This window comes from Paroedura picta, chromosome 10 (genome assembly GCF_049243985.1).
Source record: "Paroedura picta isolate Pp20150507F chromosome 10, Ppicta_v3.0, whole genome shotgun sequence".
NCBI lineage: Eukaryota > Metazoa > Chordata > Lepidosauria > Squamata > Gekkonidae > Paroedura > Paroedura picta.
The window spans coordinates 45,642,712-45,650,784 of record NC_135378.1 but is presented as its reverse complement, the minus strand read 5'-3'; positions in this window follow the sequence as shown (position 1 = coordinate 45,650,784).

The following is an 8,073-nucleotide window of genomic DNA, read 5'->3' as shown; positions in this document are numbered from 1 at the left end:
AATACGGAAATTGGTGGAAACTGACCATTTAATCTAAAGATGTGTAACAGATTTGCACAGGTAGTAACCAGCGGCCTCTGGTACCCATGGAAATTGGCGGGGCAGAGGGAGGAATAGTCAAAGGTAGATAGAACTAACTAATTCTGGGTTTGTCCCCATTCTCCTAATTTGTAACATTGCAGAAGAAGATTATGGCATTTAGAACCCTTTTTAGAAACATTTCTCCAGTTGTTTAAGAGCAGGGTGGAATTGTTAACCTCTAGACAACAGAGATCAAGTCTCCTGGAGAACATGGCTGCATTGGAAGGTGGGACTCTATGGCGTTATATGCCACTGTGATCCCTCTCCTCTCCAAACTTCACCTCCCCCAGGGTCCAGGCCCAAATCTGCATGAATTTCCCAACCCTGAAGGTGAATGCTGATCCCTAGGCCAAAGCAATGCAGCCTTTGGCTGCTATGTTTACATATCGGCATACTAAATGAAGGAGCAAAATGATGCCCCTCTTCACCCCTTTCCTAAAACCTACCACTCACAACACATTTTCTCTGCCTCCATTTTTCCACAGCAATTTTATATCAGTGTAACACTATAATAATTTTTGCATCAGGTTCTCTAAATTCCCAGTTTTCATTTTTTAAAAAAAGAAGTTCCTTTCATTAAAAAAAATATGAGAAAAACATGTCTTCTCAATGAAAGGAGCAACAGATTTTTCTTCTTTAAAATGTAAAATAGGAATTCAGAGAACCTGATACACAGATTATTCAAGCATTAGTACAAGATACATTCAACTGCTAATTAAACAAAACCTGGAAAAGTTCTGAGGGATAGCTGCTGCTGGAGGACTAAGGTAAGAAAACAACAAAACATGGAGCCCCCTTGTTTCTGCACTGTATTAGGAGCTGCATCAGCAACAGGAAATCTACACCAGCCTGATCCCCTAAGGAAAACACTACAGGATATGACTTATGTAGGTCTCATTTAGATCAAATCCCCAAATCTCTTTTTCAAGAACAAAGTTTTCCATGCTGTAAAGTAGCTGGTGTGGATGGGCAGAGTTTAAAGCGAGAAAGAAGAAAGGCCCCAGCCTAGAACGGACTTGATGGCCAACTAAGCATACCTTACGAAGCCAACAACCACCCACACAGAAATTCTTTGTCTGGAGGGCATATAAGGAGGCAGGCAGGGAAGGGGAGGGAGCTGAGTTGATGGGGGCAGTGCCCCATTAACCCTAATGGTCTGCTTCCGGATGCCAAGTCCCCCACCTCAGCCAAAGACTTCCCACTCTTCACTGGCTGTTCCAACTACTATTCATCTGAACAGCAGGAGAAAAATGGGAGAGAGTAAATTAGGGCTCAGTGCTGAGACACTGTAACATTCAGGCAAAACTCTTTGGTTTGGGTCTAATGCTAGAGCATGGACGGCAAAGCCATGACATCAACTCTGATTACTCAGGAAGTGATAGCAATGTCACTGCATCATCAGCAATGGTCCCCACTTGACTGGAGAGTCTCATGCTAGCCACCCAACTTCACTGATAGAAATAGTGTTGCCAATTCCCAGTTTGGGCCAGGGGATCCTCCAATTTGAACCCTCTTCCCGCATTTTAAAGCTCTAAGAAACCAGGGAAATCTACCAGCTACAGGGAGGGAACGGCCACAGGAAGTAAATGTAATGTCCCTGTGTCACCTGGAAGGACGTAGGGACATCAATGACATTGGAATTGACACTGGTTTTTGGGCAAAAGTCTACGGTAAGAAGCTAATTCTACCATGGAGGTTTTGTTCACAAACCAGAGCATCACCTCCAACATTCATTATCTGCTTCTGGGAGATACAGGGATCACGTTTACTTCCTAGTTCTTTTCTTTGAGCTTCTGGGAACTCCCCCCCCCCCATCTCCACCAGCTGGTCCAACCAACCTGGCAACCCTAGAAGCCCAGTTTAAACCAGACATTGTGTAAGTACAAAGTGCCACAAGGGAGCTCTTTTGCCTTGCCAGACTCACATTGAAATCAAGCCTGAGACAGAAACTATTTGGATCAGCTGTTTTTAAATTTGGTTTAGACTGTGCAGCATCTTGCATGTACACTGATCTTATTTTTATATACCATCAAAATTAATAAGGAAACAATCAACACGGGGAAACTGAGTCGTAACAATTGTCCAGTGTATCTTTATTGTTGCAGCTTTATTGAAGAAAAATGAAAGCATGGAATTACCTCCAGTGAGAAAGCATGGGTGCTTAAGCCTTCCTCAAACCCCTTCCATGGTCTCTGTAGCAACATTTTGCATGACCTAGTTTTATGTGCAGATCTGTGCTTTTCCCTCAGGGGGGCCAGTTGCAGGATCTGCATGAATAATACACCTTGCTATATGAAGCATTCAATTTTATTATGGTTATAATTTCATTCTTCCCTCTTAGGATGCAAAAGCACACCATGATAGATAGCGTGTTATAGATTGAATGATGCTTTTGCTGACAGCATTCTCTGAGCTGTTAAAAATGAATGAGGATTTTTAAGGAATCTAGTTCAGCCTTTGTAAAACCACCCAGCTGTTTGAGCACCATGGTGAACTTTCATTCATCGTAGCAGATCTTGTGCTGGGAGAGAGCAAGCTATCCTAAGGGTGGATTCCTCACCACGACTGCCTTTTTTTCATTTGCTGCATTCAGCTGCATGCAGATTTAGAAGAGAGGATTTGCACATCTGGATCTTGTGCCACAGAAAACAGTCACCTGCAGCAGGTAGTTCTGCGTTCTAATCATGATTCCGCATCTCCTATAGTTCACCAACCTTCCCCCTAATACAAAAGGGTTTGTGCCATTACAACATAGCATGGCCTCTTTTCTTCCCGATTCCCATAATTCTATTAAGCAACAAACAAGTAACTCGGGATGGAAATCCCAGGGAACAACTTCTCCATCCTACCATGAGGTTAAGTTGAAGTGTAGCTAACTCTGGGCGAGAAATTTTGAGCTCTCCCTCTCATACTCAAACACGCAAACAATGCTGCAAGAACTACATGGGAGTGATGTGCCAATTAATATGTTTTAAGCAACCGCAACAATTTGCTGGGGCACTGTCCAGAGCTAAGAGGGCCAGAAGTTGCAGTCATCAGGAAGGACAATCTATACCACAGGAATTGTTCCTCCACTCCACAGCAATTTAAAAAAAAAACAATTTGCTTACAAAATTTATTTGCCACAAATTAGCTCCTGGGAAAAGCAGGAGTGTAATGGGAAAGAATGGGACAACTGCTGAATGTTATTACCATTGGCTACTTCTAGGAACCGGAAAGGTTGAGCAGAATATATAGTAAATATTAAAATGTAAATATTTCAATACATGTGCACATATAAAATGTTAAAACATTAACATGTATCACACCCAAAACATTTTGACACATGGATAAATGACAAGAAACCAGAAAACCAAATGTGTTTCAACCCTTCTTGGGGTCTTCTTCAGTGGCCTAATATTTAAATGCACTCATGTGATGTAATAATGGGGACTATAAAGTGGTAAACAATATGAATGAAGAGGGGGTTGTTTGTTTTCTTAAGGCTTGTGTTATTATAGGTAAAGGTAAAGGTATCCCCTGTGCAAGCACTGAGTCATGTCTGACCCTTGGGGCGACCCCCTCCAGCGTTTTCATGGCAGACTCAATACGGGGTGGTTTGCCAGTGCCTTCCCCAGTCATTACTGTTTACCCCCCAGCAAGCTGGGTCCTCATTTTACCAACCTCGGAAGGATGGAAGGCTGAGTCAACCTTGAGCCAGCTGCTGGGATTGAACTCCCAGCCTCATGGGCAAAGCTTTCAGACGGCTGCCTTACCACTCTGCACCACAAGAGGCCCTTGTGTTATTATACCAGGAGGGAAAAGTGAGGAAAGAAGGTAGTAGAAGAAGAAGAAGAAGAGTTGGTTCTTATATGCCACTTTTCCCTACCCGAAGGAGGTTCAAAGCGGCTTACAGCCTTCCCATTCCTCTCCCCACAACAGACACCCTGTGGGGTGGGTGAGGCTGAGAGAGCCCTGATATCACTACTCGGTCAGAACAGTTTTATCAGTGCTGTGGCGAGCCCAAGGTCACCCAGCTGGTTGCATGTGGGGGAGTGCAGAATCGAACCTGGCATGCTAGATTAGAGTGCAGAATCGAACCTGGCATGCACTCCTAGGTAGATGGTGGTAATTCATGATGGGAGAGAAAGAGCAATGGAGGGACAGGATGTCTGATATAAAAGGGGACACATGACTAATAGTACATTCCCCTATGCTGTGTAGAATCTCTGTTGCAAGGGTAAATTGACACAATGTCATAACAGCAACATGATAGTAAAATTTTCCAGTGTAGAAGCATCCATTGTCTAGAACTTCCCATCTAATTGCGTCAGTAATCAGTGACAATTGCAACCATACAACTATCTAGTGTGGTGCCAACCTGTTTTTCAAGAACTTAATCCACTGACTGCCATTTCATCACATGCCTCCTTGAAATTAGCTGAGGCTGCATGGGCCTCTATGTTGAAGCCACGATTTAGAAATCATAAGTCTGGTCACTCTGGCAGAGATCAAGAAAAGGTTTTGCACAGGTCTTACAGGATAAATTCAAATGGGTAGCCGTGTCGGTCTGAAGTAGCACAATAAAATCAGAGTCCAGTAGCACCTTTAAGACCAACAAAGATTTATTCAGGGTGTGAGCTTTCCAGTGCAAGCACTCTTCCTCAGACTAAGAATTCCCTATATTAGCGATCCCCAACCTGTGGGTTGCGGACCACATGTGGTCTGTTGACTAATTGGAGGTGGGCCGCAACGGACGCCTTCTCCCCCCCCCCCGGCCCTTTACAACACACTTTGGGTGTCATTGTCTCCCATCACCCCCAGATGGGACTATCTCGTTGCAGAGAAACAAGCTCAGGGTTCCCATTGATTTGTCATTGTCATGAGTTAAAATTTCCATGAAAATAAAATGTTCCTTATGTTCATTGTTGTGGCGTGTCTGTATCTTATTTTGAAGGGATGTTTAAACATTACCATAGCGATCAGAGAGTGTTAGGGCAGTGGTTGAGAGTAAACTACCCCCCCCCCCCGGCCCTCAGTAAAATTGTCAAGCGTTGAGTGGTCCCTGGTGATAAAAAGGTTGGGGACCACTGCCCTATATGACAGGTAATATATAGCAAAAATCAATTCTGATCAAAAATCAAGTCTAACGAAGAGTGCTTGCACTGAAAAGCTCACAACCTGAATAAATCTTTATTGGTCTTAAAGGTACTACTGGACTCAGGTCTTACAGGGTAACTTTTTTCCTGCTTTTAGTACTCCATATACTCTATAATAAGTATTTTGCATGCTCTTTCAGAAAGTCTTAGGTCATCAATCTCACATTGCAGTGTAACATAATCGCTTCTGAAATAAAAAATTAACACTTTTTGACAACCAGCTTAGCTATTAAGCAGCACTGAGATAATGTATACATTAATTCTCAAGATAATTTCTGAGGTTTTACAGTTGCTTGGTAAGGATTACTTGGGGATAGGCCTGTTATCAACTTATTTTGATTATCTGGTTTTCATTTTATGATTTTTATTGTACGATAATTGAATCACACTTATGGGAATTCAAAAATGGTTTTGAGACAGCACTATGTAAGATCCAAGAAAAGAAAACTATATGACTGCCCTTTCAAACTCAGAAAATCTATATTTCTTCATTTTCACCCTATAAATACATCCCACTTCCATTTAGTTTGATTTACACTCTGGATTTGTTTTGCTGACTTCAGCACTTGATTGGATCTTCCAGCCACCCCTTGCGATAATCAGATTGATGTTTTTACAACATAACTCCCCCCCCCCCAAGTTGCTCTTCTTTTTTTTTTCCTTTTAAAGCTGGGAAGGAGGATGTGTGTTATCAACAGGAAATACAATCCTTTATATTTTAAGTATGGAAATGTGAACCCAATTAAGCATGTAGTAAATTTTGTAGCACATATCAAATTATGAATTTCTGCGTTCCATGATGCTTTTTCAGATGGTGACCCAACAGCTCATCCATAGCAGATGTTCAAGATGGATGTAATGGGCGAAGGGGGATCCTTTCCTGACTTTGATAGCCATTAGTCGTTTTAAATGTGCTCAAAAGGAGACCTAGCTCTGACTAATCAAGGAGGATCTTTTAACAGTGTTATGAGGATACCCATGCCCATCTCCATTGCTGCCAACATTAACCCTAGATTGCAGCTATAAAGTACTAAGCGGCCATAACAGGATCTTTTAAAAAGTCACCTCTGCAATAACTCAGTACTGGAAATTAGTTTTCTTTTTCTCCTTGTAGTCTTGTAGAAGTCTACTCCTTGTAGAATAATTAGTCATTATTCTCCTTGTAGATCTTTATTACATCACAGTTAGACATCCTATCAACTCCTATACAGCTGAAGTGAGTCATACCTAACTGGCCCCAGATCCATACTGTTGTCTTTACTGTAAACTTTTACTTATTGATGATCTTTTAAAAATTCAGAGGTAACTTTTGCTAACTACTTTCATGAGAACTCAGGTGGAGAGTGACACCCATTGATGGCTTTTAGTGGATTTTATATCCCCAAATGTGAAGTCCTGCATTCTTTCTGAGTTGCATGTCACTGGACACATATTTTCTTTGCAAAGTGAATGATGACAAATGACAAGGTGGATGAATGAAGGATACACTGTTGCTGTAGTCTAGACAGACAAGGGACTTTCCTCCCTTTTGTACATTGAGCCCAGCAGCACAGCAGCTGAGAAATGGGAGGTCCTTCCTTTCACATACCTAGTAGGCAGAGATGGTGTAAGAGGCAACATGTGTGATCACTCCCTGGTTTACTGAACCTGCTCCAATACTACCACATTTTCACAAGATTAAGAACTGGGTTGCACCAACACAGAGGTCTGTGTAAGTCAGATTCAAGTGGACCTGAGAAAGAACCACTGCAGTTTTGAAGAGAATCAGTGATGGCCTCAATAGCTCAGGACAACCAAGATCACTCCTGGCAGAAGAGGAGTGGATTCTTGAGTTTCTCATAACAATAGTTTTGGTGATGGTAATGCATTACTGTGCAGGGTGATTTATATGCCATGGTTAGAATGTTGGACTAGGATCTAGGGAGACCTGGGAGGTGAATCCCATTCTGCCATGGAAGCTAGCTAGGTAACATTAGGCCAGTCATTCTTTCTCAGCCTAACCTCCTTCACAGGGTTGTTGTAAAGGGATAACGAAAGAAAAGAGAACAATTTTATGCTGCATAGGGAGGAAATAATATATTAATATCTAAATAAATTCTTGCTTCTATAGTCAACTGATGCTGCTGCGTACCTTCTGGAGGACAGGACAACACTCCACACCAAATTCTGTATGGTCTTCATAGACTCCAAGGGAGTTACGTTTTTCATATGACAAAACTTCTAAAACCTTACTAGGGCAAGAGCACCACTTAGAGTGTCTGGGATATTGGACTCCTGTGGGTTTACGGTAGAATGACCCATTCATTTCCATTCCACAATGGCATCCTGTCAGAGTTAATGCCTTTTGGACAAAGGACAATTGTGTTTGGGCCAGACCACCTACCTGTCATGGAGGTTCAGAGCCCTTACCAGATACTTAAAAGGGGCTGTGGGACTATATTTTATAGCTTTCTGATTGGTAATGGTAACTTCTGACATCAGAGATGGGACTTTGCATGGCATTTGCTACGTCAACCCACCACTCTTAGAAAGGAGGCTGGCTTAGGTCCAGTTCCCTTGACCATAAATATCTTGATACTTGAGACTGGAATATTCTGTACATGTAGAAGAGCAAATATGAGGAAATTACTCCCCACGGTGCTATTTCAACCTCCCCAGAAGCTAAAATAACTTAACTGAAACTATCATATTTTGGTCACATTAAGAGAAGACAACAGTCACTGGAAAAGGCAATAATGCTAGGATAAGTCGAGGGCAGCAGAAAAAGAAGAATATGAGATGAATTGTCTCAATAAAGGAAGCCACAGCCCTTGGTTTGCAAGACTTCAGAATAGCTGTTAATGTTAGGATATTT